Below are 15,952 nucleotides of genomic sequence, written 5' to 3' on the forward strand. Positions count from 1 at the left end.
GATATCAACTGCTTTTTTTTTAAAAAAAAAAGAACGCCCATTTTTTATTACATATTCGTGTATTACGGAGAGAAATATGAATTTCTTACTTGGACCACTTTTTTCGCTTTGTGATAGATGGCGCTGTAATAGTCACAAACATACAGCTCACAATTTAGACGAACTGTTGGTAACAGGTAGGTTTTTTAAATTAAAATACAGAACGTTAGTACGTTTGAACATTTCATTTCGGTGGTTCCAATGTGATACATGTACCTTTGTGAACTTATCTTTTATGAAAACGCATGTTGTTACAACGTGATCACTCGTAAATACCACATTACTGCAATAAATGCTCAAAATGATGTCCGTCAACCTCAGTGCGTTTGCCAATACGTGTAACGACCTTCCTCTCAACAGCGAATAGTTCGCCTTCCGTAATGTTCGCACATGCATTGACAATGTGCTGCCGCATTTTGTCAGGCGTTGTCGGTGGATCATGATGGCAAATATACTTCAAATTTCCCCACAGAAAGAAATCCGGGGACCTCAGATCCGGTGAACGTGCTGGCCATGGTATGGTGCTCCGACGACCAATCCACCTATCATAAAATATGCTATTCAATACCGCTTCCACCGCACGCGAGCTATGTGCCGGACATCTATCATGTTGGAAGTACATCGCCATTCTGTTACGCAGTGAAGCATCTTGTAGTAACATCGGAAGAACATTACGTAGGAAATCAGCATACATTGCACCATTTAGATTGCCATCGATAAAATGGGGGCCAATTATCCTTCCTCCCATAATGCCGCACCACACATTAACCCGACAAGGTCGCTGATGTTCCACTTGTCGCAGCCATCGTAGATTTTCCGTTGCCCAGAAGTGCATATTATGCCGGTTTACGTTACCGCTGTTGGTAAATGACGCTTCGTTGCTAAAAAGAACGCGTGCAAAAAATCTGCCATCGTCCCGCAATTTCTCTTGTGCCCAGTGGCAGAAGTGTATACGACGTTCAAAGTCATTGCCATGCAATTCCTGATGCATAGAAGTATGTTGATGTAGCATTCTCAATACCCATGTTTTTGAGATTCCCGATTCTCGCGCAGTTTGTCTGCTACTGACGTGCGGATTAGCCACAACAGCAGCTAAAACATCTACTTGGGCATCATCATTTGTTGCAGGGCGTGGTTGACGTTTCACATGTGGCTGAACACTTCCTGTTTCCTTAAATAACATAAATATACAGCGAACTGTCCGGACACTTGGATGATGTCGTCCAGGATACCGAGCAGCGTACATAGCACACGCCCGTTGGGCATTTTGATCACAACAGCCATACATCAACACGATATCGGCCTTTTCCGCAATTGGTAAACGGTCCATTGTAACACGCGTAATGTATCACGAAGCAAATATGAATTTGCCCTTCCATCCTCTTCGTGTCCATTTCGGTATCTATGTAACTATAATATTATGTCTGATTTTTATTTTTAAATGTTTTACTAGTTTTCGTTTTTCTGTGATTTTGACCTATTGCCCCTTCATGCCCATTGCATGCGAGGCACAACTGGAAATCTGTGAGTCACTAAAAATGTCATTTGGATGAACTGAACTGTCTGTATAACTGGCCATTAATGTAACTTAAAATTATTCTAAAATTAATTTTATTCATAAGATACGCCGTAACCCTGGTGTAGAGGATGTTTGAAGCCATAGGGACAACGTCACAAGCCACCAGAATCAAAGAAACATCAACTGTGGAGGGGTAGTAGGTTGTTAAGAGTTTCTTCCCATGATACAGACGACAGTAGTGCACACTCTGACAACTGCAAACGTGCCGATTTCGAAGATGGCTCTGTGTCTTTACCTGTTGCGAAGGAGACGACACTGATGCGGCGATTTCGTACAGTGCTTTCCGCTTGTTTTGTCGTTTATGATTAGGAGATCCAAATACTTTACTGATTCCGAGTGATACTATTTTCTGTTTCTTCTTTCCCTTTTTTACGCCACTACAGTAACGGATTATTATAATACCTTTATCAAAATTTACATATTTTTCTTGCACTAAAATCTATAAATTTTGTGGTATTACATTGTACTACATATTAACAAGTTTATTTCTATGTTCTCAGAATTTCAGTTTCATGTAATTCCTCGTAATAACCTCACTAAATGGAATGACAATAATAAACCTCTGTACATTTCGGCTTCGAAGACTGTATGGAATTCACTGGAATATAATATCTTTCAAGTATTTCAGAATATTTCGGTTCCAAATACTGTATAGAATTAACTTTGTCATGAACATTGAGCGAAGATAGTATCAGACTGATTTAAATAGCGTGAGCCTCATGAACCACTTGAGGCAATACTGATAATCAATACGTGGATAACCTGTGATTGTTGCTTAGCTGGATTAATATGTGTAAATACCAACCTCCAGACTGTGAATTTGCCGTTGTGATATGGGCCGCATAAAACGGACGAACCACATTTTCATATTACGTTTGCCAGAATGATTTTGGTCGCTTTAAAAGCTATAAATAACAGTGTAACTATTTTACTGGATGTTCGGTAATTCCTGATATAAAGTTATAGAGAGTGGAGGGAGTAGATAATATTTTGAACTGCTATAACCATTTGAAAGCATGGTGGTAACGCCACCACTTTTCTTACAGTTCCACTCATTAATACCAAAAGAAATTACATGTGTATCCGTTGACGGGTTCCCTTCAACGTGACTCACTACGGCCTTCTCCAGTTCGGGTGTGCGGCGTCTCCTTGGAGCACCGCAGTCACGCCTGCTGACCGCGAAGAAACCCTTTCTCGAAGCCTTTGGGTAGTTGTGGCGAAAAGGGTATGGGATGGAGTCGGCCGTTGTGGAGAACCATGTTGATAAAGACAACGAGCTCTTCATTCTTTACCATGAGCTTCGCCATTCAAAAGGAACTGGTCGATGTATTATGCAAACGTGTACTCAACAAGTCCTCTGACATTCACACACACGTGAATAAGGCTCGTACCAAATCACATAGGTAGAACGGACGTCAAATAATATCTGCCGATTCGACATAATCAACGCCCCTCGGCATGACTACCCTGCTTTTGTTTTCAACAATGGATCCCTATTCAAAATACTACTTACTCACTTCTCTCTACTGGTCCTAGAAGTTTGTAACCGGAATTTCCGAATATCGTGTGCAATGTGGCAGACATATTGCGGTGCATGTACGAACGTCAATGATCAAAGATAGCAAAAGAAGATCACTGACTTCATCTAACAAGCACAGGTAAGTGACTTTGTAATTTTGCACTGGTACAAAGCTCTGCCAGTGCTAAGAGATCAAATTATTATTGATGTAATTTCATTTTAATTGACTTAATCATACACTCCTGGAAATGGAAAAAAGAACACATTGACACCGGTGTGTCAGACCCACCATACTTGCTCCGGACACTGCGAGAGGGCTGTACAAGCAATGATCACACGCACGGCACAGCGGACACACCAGAAACCGCGGTGTTGGCCGTCGAATGGCGCTAGCTGCGCAGCATTTGTGCACCGCCGCCGTCAGTGTCAGCCAGTTTGCCGTGGCATACGGACCTCCATTGCAGTCTTTAACACTGGTAGCATGCCGCGACAGCGTGGACGTGAACCGTATGTGCAGTTGACGGACTTTGAGCGAGGGCGTATAGTGGGCATGCGGGAGGCCGGGTGGACGTACCGCCGAATTGCTCAACACGTGGGGCGTGAGGTCTCCACAGTACATCGATGTTGTCGCCAGTGGTCGGCGGAAGGTGCACGTGCCCGTCGACCTGGGACCGGACCGCAGCGACGCACGGATGCACGCCAAGACCGTAGGATCCTACGCAGTGCCGTAGGGGACCGCACCGCCACTTCCCAGCAAATTAGGGACACTGCTGCTCCTGGGGTATCGGCGAGGACCATTCGCAACCGTCTCCATGAAGCTGGGCTACGGTCCCGCACACCGTTAGGCCGTCTTCCGCTCACGCCCCAACATCGTGCAGCCCGCCTCCAGTGGTGTCGCGACAGGCGTGAATGGAGGGACGAATGGAGACGTGTCGTCTTCAGCGATGAGAGTCGCTACTGCCTTGGTGCCAATGATGGTCGTATGCGTGTTTGGCGCCGTGCAGGTGAGCGCCACAATCAGGACTGCATACGACCGAGGCACACAGGGCCAACACCCGGCATCATGGTGTGGGGAGCGATCTCCTACACTGGCCGTACACCACTGGTGATCGTCGAGGGGACACTGAATAGTGCACGGTACATCCAAACCGTCATCGAACCCATCGTTCTACCATTCCTAGACCGGCAAGGGAACTTGCTGTTCCAACAGGACAATGCACGTCCGCATGTATCCCGTGCCACCCAACGTGCTCTAGAAGGTGTAAGTCAACTACCCTGGCCAGCAAGATCTCCGGATCTGTCCCCCATTGAGCATGTTTGGGACTGGATGAAGCGTCGTCTCACGCGGTCTGCACGTCCAGCACGAACGCTGGTCCAACTGAGGCGGCAGGTGGAAATGGCATGGCAAGCCGTTCCACAGGACTACATCCAGCATCTCTACGATCGTCTCCATGGGAGAATAGCAGCCTGCATTGCTGCGAAAGGTGGATATACACTGTACTAGTGCCGACATTGTGCATGCTCTGTTGCCTGTGCCTATGTGCCTGTGGTTCTGTCAGTGTGATCATGTGATGTATCTGACCCCAGGAATGTGTCAATAAAGTTTCCCCTTCCTGGGACAATGAATTGACGGTGTTCTTATTTCAATTTCCAGGAGTGTATATATGCTCTTCAGTTAATATAATTCTATAGTAACTAAATTCAAGCAATTATTTTCTAATTTTTAGCCATATCATTTGCTTACAATTGCTGTTTGCTGCTTCTAGCTTTTGTTCGCCATCGTCTGTATCTTTATGTGTTTTTGCGGTTTGTGCTTTGTGTGCATATGTGTTTGGCAGTGTTATTAGAGAATTTTCTTTATTTATATGTTACTATGTGTCACTCGTGCGTGAACTGTGTACTACACAATTATATTTCTGGCTACAACCAATCGAAATATAGTAGTTTATTTCTCGTTGTTGGAAGATCTCTATAAAGTGGGAATTTTAAATCTGATCACAGGTACTTAAGTTTACATTGAGGAATCCTTCATATTGCAAGATTATCAAAGTCGTGACAGAGTTTCCTTATCTTTGCAGTTGTCTTTGGACAACACTATTATTTGTATGAGTAATTTCACAAAAGTATTCATGGGACTTTTGTAATTTACGTTACTTGGTTTTTTTTGTTAATTACGAACGTTATCATTGCAGTAACTACTATAATGTAAAAAGTTTTCCAAATTTGAAATGATTAAACATTTTTTCGTTATGGTTTTGACTTAAATGTTTAAGTATTTTAATCCGACCAGAATTAATTTCGTCACAGGTCCATGTAACAAACATTGCAAAAAAATTTTTTTGTTACATTCAACCTCAGTTATCATATGAAACATAAATGGATCTTTAGCACTGCAACCCAAGACAAGCAACTACCACAAGATACGTTTGTCCGAAGATGAGGTGGTTTTAGCATTCTACATCATTCGTAGGGGCTCATATTAGAGGAATTACGAATAAACATCCTTAGAAATCAAGACGACTCCTATGTGTTCCTAACATATCCTAAAGATATCGACAATTACAAATGCAGTGGGCATGGAATCATTGTGCCTGGACCACGGATCAAATGAAACGGATTTCATATGCAGATGAATCACGATACTTCTTACGCAAGATCAATGGTCGCGCCCGGGAACACGATCTTCCACCTTGAAACATGCATTCTACCACGTTCGCTGACCAGTGAGGGCAGTGATGTGCTATGGGAGACAATACCGGGGACATATGGAAGTAATCGGAGGCACCATGGCGGCTGTGGTCTACGTGTACACCATTGGAGACCACATGCATATTGTAAGCAGCCTGTTTATGTGTTTGTATGTTGGCAGCGCTATGTAGCGCTCTGCATTATGCTCCGTTGTGACCCATTACCAGTTTTCATTTCAAGAGTCAGCACTTTTTCCGTTGGCAGGACAACTCTACTTCTTCAAGACTGCGTGGAGGTCCACTCCTTGCGTGAGCATTTTCTTTTACTGCTCAGACTTTATGTATAAAATTGTCATAGACTCCTCACCTGATCAATGATTAGGACTGTCTTTAGGGACTGTGAAGACAATTTTTGCTTTTGACCAACAGTATAGTACTAATTGTGTGCATCTGATCTATTTGATACTGGCAATATAATTTTTTTAAACAAATTAGTCTTGGCCACTGCCCAAACTATTTTGTAAAATTTTTTGAGATGAGCGCGGATGCTATGTAAGTAACCTGTTTGTTTGTTTGTATGTTGGCAGCGCTACGTAGCGCTCTGCACTAATACTCTGACAGCGCTGTGTACACTCTGTAAGAGACTCTGTGGCTGGTCGCACAAGCAGCTGGAAGTTAAGAGTCAACGGTGACCGAAGTTTTAGGTGAACAGCCAGCAGTGATGGAAGTTAGAAGTGAGTAATTAGCATTGATGGAGGTTACAGGTTTGAAGTGTCAGCGAAAGCGGATGTTCTGGACGTGTCCGACTTGGAGATTGAATATTATTCATGATTATATAATTTTTGGAACTGGATGTCGCGGACGATTATATATTTTTTGTACTGGGTGTCACATTATTAAGGTAAAAATACGTTGTTTGCTTTCCAACTAAATCTTTCCTTTGCTAACAATATGCTTATTAGTAGCTAGAGCCTACAGTAGTTAGAATCTTTTATTTAGCTGTCTGTACTGGCACTGGCTGTATTGCAGTAGTTCGGGTAATGAAGATTTTTGTGAGGTAAGTGACTTACGTAATGTATAGGTTATTGTTAGGATTTCTTTTCATTCAGGGCCATTCTTTTGTATTAATTATTTGAAGTCGGGTTATCATTTTTTGAGCAGAGAGATTGCGTTGCGCTAGAATGTTGTGGGTCAGTGCTGAGATGATAAAGAATAGTAAAGGGACAGTATAGTCAAATTCACTCAGCAATATAGGTAAAAATTATTTTATTGAGAAGTGTCAATATCTTCAAGCTAGACATCTTCTCCAGTGGCTAGTTAGTTAGTTAGTTACGTGTTCCATTGATCAATAGCACGGAAAACCGTTATGATGTGGAACGTGTCAGATGCACAAGAAATGCCCACAGGAAACAAGGTTATTTTTTACATTATAGTGTTATACCTAAATATTTCTATTATCTGTCCCATTCCCTTAAATGGCACAAAATGCATATATTATATATCTCGATATATTTACTCATATTCATGAATTCATCTATGGTATAGAAGGAATTGTCAAGGAGGTATGATTTCAATTTGTTTTTGAAACTATAACTTCTGTCTGTCAGACATTTTACTTCATCTGGTAATTTATCAAAAAGTTTTACAGCAGCATATTTTACCCCTTTCTGTCCCAAAGATAGGTTAAGTAAAGGATAGTGTAGGTCTTTCTTTTTTTCTGGTATTGTAATCATGAATGTCGTTGTTGATTTTGACCTGGTCCATGCTGTTGAGAAAAAATTTCATTACTAAATAAATTTACTGTGAAGCAGTTGTAAGAATTCCTAACCTTTTAAAGAGATGCCTACAAGATGTGCGTTTATGACCCCACACATTATTCTAACTACTTTCTTTTGAGCAGTGAATACCTTTTGCCTAAGTGCTGAGTTGCCCCAGAATATTATTCCGTATGACTTCAAAGAGTGGAACACAAAGTATGTTAGCTTACTAATTTCTACATCCTCAGAATTGGCAATTATTCTGATTGCAAAAGTTGCAGAACCTAATCACTTTAGGAGATCCAAAATATGAATTTTCCAATTAAGATTCTCATCTATATGTACACCCAAAAACTTAGTATGCTCTACCCTGCCTACTGACTTCTTTTGATGTGTTATGCTTATTGAAGGAATTATACCTTTTGCAGTAGAAAATTGGATGTACTGTGTTTTTTCAAAGTTCAGAGGAAGCCCATTCGCAGAAAACCATTTAATAACTTTTCCAAAGAGCTTATTGTATCATTTTCTATCGGAATTTCTTTTACTGGATTAATAATTATGCTTGTAGCATCAGCAAACAGTGTCAGTTCAGCATCTTGTTCCACATAAGAAGGGAGGTCATTCACATATATCAAGAACAGGAGGAGACCCATGATCGAACCTTGTGGAACACCTAATGTAATTTCACCTCAGGTAGATGAAGTGACAAACTACTTTGAATCACTTGAAGGATACAAAGAGACTTTCTTCTTTCTGTTCTGTAGATATGACTTAAACCACTCATATGCTGTTCCATTTATACCACAGAATTGTAATTTATCTAACATATTGTCATGGTTCACACAATCAAATGCTTTGGATAAGTCACAGAATATTCCTACTGTTGACATTTTACTATTTAAAGACTCTATTATGTGGACAGTGAAATTGTATAGTATATATATAGCATTTCTGAAATCCGAACTGTGATTTACTATCCCATTACTGCTGAGATGGCTAACCACTCTTGAGTACATTACTTTCTGAAAGATTTTTGAAAATGCTGTAAGCAAGGATACTGGCCGCTAATTATTGACATCTGTGGTTTCCTCCTTTTTGTAGAGAGGCCTGACAATGGCATATTTTAATCTGTCTGGAAAACTACCCTGAATCAGTGCTGCATTACATATGTGACTCAAAACATCAGCTGTAATTGCTCTACATTGTTTTAGTAACTTGTTAGAGATGTCCTCTACTCCAACAAAACATTTATTTTTCAAAGATTTAATAATTTTCCCTATTTCACAAGAGGTTGTTAGATGAAACTTAATCTGACTAAAATTTTTCAAAACTGACTCTTCCATGTACTCCCTGGCTTCTTCTTTTGAATTGTTCTCACCAATTTTTTCTCCTACACTTAAGAAGTGATTGTTAAATACATTGGCTGCTTGTGTACTATTGGTTAAGGTGGTCCTATTCTCTTTAACAGCAATACTACCTTCCCCAGTGGTTACGTTTCCTGTTTGGTTCAAATGGCTCTGAGCACTATGAGACTCAACTGCTGAGGTTCAAAATGGTTCAAATGGCTCTGAGCACTATGGGACTCAACTGCTGAGGTCATTAGTCCCCTAGAACTTAGAACTAGTTAAACCTAACTAACCTAAGGACATCACACACATCCATGCCCGAGGCAGGATTCGAACCTGCGACCGTAGCGGTCTCGCGGTTCCAGTCTGCAGCGCCAGAACCGCGCCGCCACTTCGGCCGGCCGTTTCCTGTTTCCCTTCTAACAACATTCCATATTGATTTGATTTTATTGCCTGTCATCTTCCAGTAAAATACGTGTCCGGCAAACATGGGCGGAATCCTGTTACAGTGGTTTGAAGCCCACGGTAGTGAACTCACATTGACGTCATTGCTACCAGATTCGCCTAATACGAGACCGATGACACGCATCTATGACGCTGTCAGGCGCCATATGCGCCACAGATCACCTGTCGGTAATTTACGGGAAATGCGTGACCTACGAATAGACATCTAGTGCGACACTCCACCAGAGATTTACCGAGTACTTTTTGAATAGCTGCTGTTTTGCATTCCAAAGAATAACAATCATCCCATTAAGCAGGTCGTTGTAATTATTCAGTTGCTCTTTCCCATGGTTACCAGTCTTCCACAAAGAGGACAGTCCTAGATTCACAGAAAAATTTTCACCGTTGTTATAGTTTGCTCGACATATACGGTTAAGATGAATTATAGTTCTTACAACTGTACTCTTATATAGTATTATGTTTAATATACTGCATGATTTGCAACTGAAATATAGATGACAGGCATAATTTTATATCAGTTCCTTTAATCATACAACGTTGCCAAGATTTGTTTCAGGATCTAATATAAACTAAAAAACTCTTCGTTAGTAAACCAATCATCTTCATCTATATCATTATTTTGTGAAGTACTCAGATATTTATTTGATGACACAATTTCAGAAAGTAATTTCTTGTTTTGCAGTAAATTGTCATGGAACTGTACACAAGAGCAATCTTTATGTTTATACTGTACACTGACAATTCACTTAATAGATTTCTTTGGTCCATTGACTGTTTACTAGCGAAATAACTCTTTATACACTATCATTGTAACAACGATTAAAAGTGAAAAAACTTTCCAACTTTTAGTATCTCTGAGAAACAGGTAACATTCTTTGTCTCTCGGAAACATTTACACCAGATATCATTTGACAACAACCGATCACATCCATGAACATTAGCCTGATTCATAAGAAACTTCTCAAAAGAGCAGAGCTGCCCAGAGAACTTTATTTCTTCTAAAATATTAAGCTTCTCATTTTGATACAGAGCTGTTTGTTCCATATATTCCCAGTTTGGAAGATTCTTCAAAACTATCCATGTAAATGGTAAAAAACGTTGGTTACAAAAAAATTATTTCTTAAAATGCTTAACTGTTGCATCATACACATGCACTATTCCTTGTTCTAGTATATCACATTTAGAACGAAACCATTTACCACTTTTTCCTCTAAATTTCATTTAGCATCAAAAATCAGAAATTTTGGTTTTGTCTTTCTTCAAGAACGTTCAAAACAAATATATAATATTATTTCCACAAGTGGATTTTTCTCTTCTTTACGGCTAAGATACTGTGATGAAACAATGCTGTAAGAGAATGAACAAACCATTTTCGTACTTCACAAAGCTTGTCTTGCAAAACAAATTTAATCAGAATTGAAATTTTATCCTGAGAGATGAAATACGATTTCAGTGGGGATACATTTGTATTAAAATTGTAACACAAGGGAAAACAGACAGCCACCTAGTCTTAGAATGACTCAACTGTTGTCTGTGTGGTAAACCTACAAATTCGCAAAGCCCTTAAGATTTTCAGTGTGTACTATATAAATAGAAAAAAATACAGTTATATAAAACGTGAACAGAGCAGAAAACCCCTACCAATCATTTAAATTGATTTTCAGGTTTGTGGACCCATTATTTTCCGTCCTCTTACCCGTTACACAAATTCCACCATAGTTTGTGTGGTTTGTCTCTAGAAAAAATAAAACATTCACTATCAATCCCTCTAGTTCTAAGAGTATCGCATATGCAAAATGTCATCGTTTCAGTTTCTTTTTTTTTTCATTTGGGGTGCTTTTAAGTTCTAATGCATTTTTTCGAATTCTCCCAGATTGAAAGTACTGAATTAGGATTGTAAATAGTTTCACAGAACCATGGTAACTGCAGTCTGTGGCAAACACAAAAATATGAAATAATATTCAAATCATCAGTAGACTCATTAACAAAGTAAGGTGACAGTACAGAATTAATAATGGCTTTTGTTGAAGTCGAGTTTAGTTATATTTTAGTCTTTGAATAACATTTTCACCAGTTTTGCGTACAGCCTACTGAATAAAAACTTGTATGATATTTGACACAGTGAAAAATACGGTATTCTCAGCTGCATAACACTAGATCACTGACACTGGAATTCTTTTTTGCAAAAATGTCGTCAAATGTGTCGAAGAAGCAGCGGTACAAACCTTATTTTAGTTCTCACGTTTTTTTGCGAAATAATGATTGTAGGCCGTACTGTCAATTAATCAGTATAACCAACGCCGAAGCATTATAGGCAACATTCTGAGCCGGAGTTGATTCTTTCTTACCCCGAAGTAATGAAATCGTTTTTGTAATTCGTCACTGAAGAACATTTGCTATTAGGCAAGCTTTCTATCAAACACTGCTTCACTTCGCAGCAAGCAAAAAGGAACTGAGTGTAGAGCAGATGAAAATAATCATTTTATTTTGAAATTATTAGAAGCCAAAGAATTTTGCAACTGTTGCATATATAATGCTTTCAACTGGCCGCTGCGCAGCTCGTATTTCGGGATAACCGCCACCCCAGTTATTTCAAATGAAAATCGTAACTTGCACTTGGGTGGCGTCGACATAGAAAAGAGGCAAGTCTAGAAAAAAGTATTACATTGTTGGAAAAAAGGGTTAAATTCTTTACAGTAAGGAGTTCAGAGAATCGTATGTTTCACTTTCAAGTTGACAAAAAAGGGGATTTTTCCGCATATTCCTAAAAACCAATCTGGACCATCTTTAGGGTCCTAAAAAGAGGACGCCTAGGTAAAAGAGAACGTCTGGTAAAGCTGTTCTCTCCAGGGAAGTGGAGATCAATTTTAGGCTTGGAAAACTCTGAAAAATTGTACAGAAACAAATGAGAGCGATGGTTAATCCGTATACAGGACTTGGAATGTTGATTCAGTTGAAATTGTAGGAGTCTCCGTCATATGTTCCTTAGTTGTACGTTACGCGGAGACAACATGAAGTGATAATACTTACTGAAAACGTGAAAGCAAGAAGACTTAACTAGCTTATCGCTGTTATTCATATTATGGTCTCCTCAACCTTTAGAACTGTGTGCTGACAGTTGGCCTCGTAACTGGAAAGGTTCATTTTAGATGCAAGACGTAATCCTCTTTACAAGAGCGAAGATTAAGATAAGGATTGAAATATGTCGTACAATTTAATGGAGTAGAGTTTCAAAGCAATACACAAACCGTTTCCGCTGTCAAATAAGTGAGATTAGTCACAACGAAAAATGGTTCAAATGGCTCTGAGCACTATGGGACTTAACATCTGAGGTCATCAGTCCCCTAGACTTAGACCGTAGCAGCTGCAGGGTTCTGGACTGAAGGAACTACAAGTGCTCTGTGACAGTGGCCGGCTTAGTCATAACGGAGTTAACGTGAAGGGAGCGAGAGAGTTTGTTCATTGTCAGTACGGGGATGTGCTACCCAAGTGAGAGATTAAGTTTTCATGTCATTCCTGCAATTTTATACTCAGCTTGGATTTTTACTGGATTGGCACCAATGGAAAGAGAAATAAGAAACGAAACCTCCTGGGCTAAAAGCGGTGATGCCAGGAGAGAAAGTGTGTATTACATTCGATCATTTGGCTTTTAATTACTGCGCTTTTGATAGCAATGTTAACCTACATTCACGATAATTGGAACTTCCGTGAACGGTATCTTGCATTGGTGACTCATACTTTTCAGAAGTGTATGGGAAGATCAGGTCTGTTGCTTACATACGGGATACGCGCCACAACTGGACTACGACATCTCCGATCTTTCATCAGGGACTTGAGATTCGCAGACCACTGTCTAAATGAAAAAGAAGAACAATATTGTAAGAAAACGTTGGGTAATACTGTAGTCGTAGCCTACTGTGTAGTGACGAGCAGCATAAGTCTCTTAGTACAAAATCTGCGTCGCGAAATTTATTCGAGGTTGATTCTCGTTGTCGTAGTTTTCTTCAAGTCAATGTAAAAATGCAGTTCGTCTATCTGGTTCTGGAACTGCGAGGGAGGTTCCAGAGTGTTAACGAAAGTCTACGTGAGTTGCTGCCACCTCTCAGTACGCCCAAGCTTCGGGCAGTGTTTGGGGAGGGTTTGTGGGGTGTGTCACCAAGGGCCGCCTGTGGGAGGCTGCACCAGCTGAGGGAAGCTTATTTGGTGCTGATCCACACAGCAGAGACCCTGCAGCGGCACTTCGGCCTCCCACTGGCGCTGAACACCGCCTGCAGCGAGGGTGGCGCCACGTTCTACGCTTACAGGATGTTCAGCCGTATGGGAACGAGGCTGTGGAGCTATCAGTGGGCGGGCATGTCTGCACTGTGGCTGGCCAACCATTCCTTCCGGCTGTTGGCGCTGTCTGTTGGCGCTGTCGCTGGCGTGCGCTGCAGCTGCGGACGCGGCAGCCGACACGGGGCCACTGCTGCTCAGGGCACTATCTACGACTGTTGTGATCCAGAGCTGGACGCCTTCATGCAGCTCAGCCTGCGAGGACTGCAACTGCGCTTCACCGCCGACGGACTGGTCAATGTGGATAGTCGCCTGGTTGTGTCTACACTCGCCATGGTCGTTACCTGCCTAGTCATCCTGGGGCAGATGTGAGGAGGGATCTTTAGCCGCACAGTACCGAGTTGTGTCCTGAGTCGAATGTAGCATTGGATAGCCCAGAACTTCACCACTGGAGTTTTTAATGGCTTTGGTATTAAATTACTCTTGGTCATGGTTCACACTCTATAGTTAGTTTGCTTTATCATGTTGCCAAACAAAGCAAAAAGTAATCACATTGCTTTAAGAGATTTGTATCGATATAGCGAAATAGTGCGACAGGATACCAGTGGTTGTCAGTTATATGTACATGGACATATTTAATTAAATCGATGTATGTGTAATTGGTGTCCCAAATACAGCTGATGATATAATTTTCTTCCTTGTGTTATCCTCACAGCGTTTCTTCAAAAATTAACGTATGTGGCCAATATTCCTGCGTCAGTCAGTGATTCAGATGCTCTCATCTTCTTCCCAATACTCTTCTTTCTCCTTTCATTTCTCAGTCAACCATGTCACTTTCTTTTCCCTGTGTGTGTTAACTGAATTTTATCAAAGCACTCTTTTATTCCCTCTTCCACTCTTCTCTCTTAATTTAATTCAACCTTCCTGTAGTTTGTCTGTTTTATTGTATTTCTCATATAGCGATGTAAACACTGGTTATTTTTTTCTCTGGAATACAGTAAACGCTGTTATCATAATGTATGGAAAGCTAAATATGTAGAAAGCATTAGATGTAAGACAGGACTTGATGGTTCTAATATCAGCAAGTTAAATAAATATATAAATACTGACCTTAGAACTTCCACAAATCACAAAAAATCGTTAATTCATCTTAACCTTCCCATAATACGTTACATGGGTGGGGATAATAAGATCCTCTTACAAGTAGAACAAGTATAACAGTTCAGTTAATAAACTGCCAAAGCCCACTCAGTGTACCATCCGTGACAGATGCATACATTTAATGGTAAACAAACATACTACTTCTGTAAAAGCATTTACCCGTGATAGTATTCCATCCAAAAAATACCATAACATTGTAAGGCGAAAACGGGTTAACAATAAAACTAATATTGTAGAACAAAATCAAACTGCTACTTTTCATTTATTATAATGTTGTTCTACCAAGGACCGACGGAAGATTCTACATCTACATCCATACTCCGCAAGCCACCTGACGGTGTGTGGTGGAGGGTACGTTGAGTACCTCTACCGGTTCTCCCTTCTATTCCAATCTCGTATTGTTCGTCGAAAGAAGGATTGTCGGTATGCCTCTGTGTGGGCTCTAATCTCTCTGATTTTATCCTCATGGTCTCTTCGCGAGATATACGTAGGAGGGAGCAATATACTGCTTGACTCCTCAGTGAAGGTATGTTCTCGAAACTTCTACAAAAGCCCGTACCGAGCTACTGAGCGTCTGTCCTGCAGATCTTCCACTGGACTTTATCTATCATCTCCGTAACGCATTCGCGATTACTAAATGATCCTGTAACGAAGCGTGCTGCTCTCCGTTGGATCTTCTCTGTCTCTTCTATCAACCCTATCTGGTACGGATCCCACACTGGTGAGCAGTATTCAAGCAGAGGGCGAACAAGCGTACTCTAACCTACTTCCTTTGTTTTCGGATTGCATTTCCTTAGGATTCTTCCAGTGACTCTCAGTGTGGCATCTGCTTTACCGACGATCAACTTTATATGATTGTTACATTTTAAATCACTCCTAACGCGTACTCCCAGATAATATAATAGGAGCTCTTCAATCCAATCACACAATTGGTCTGATAGTCCATATTACTTTGTTCATTAAACGACTGTGGGGAACTGTATCGAATGCCTTGCGGAAGTCAAGAAACACGGCATCAACCTGGGAACCCCTGTCTATGGCCCTCTGAGTCTCGTGGACGAATAGCGCGAGCTGGGTTTCACACGATCGTCTTTTTCGAAACCCATGCTGATTCCTACAGAGTAGAT

The sequence above is a fragment of the Schistocerca piceifrons genome, chromosome 2, assembly GCF_021461385.2.
Source record: "Schistocerca piceifrons isolate TAMUIC-IGC-003096 chromosome 2, iqSchPice1.1, whole genome shotgun sequence".
NCBI lineage: Eukaryota > Metazoa > Arthropoda > Insecta > Orthoptera > Acrididae > Schistocerca > Schistocerca piceifrons.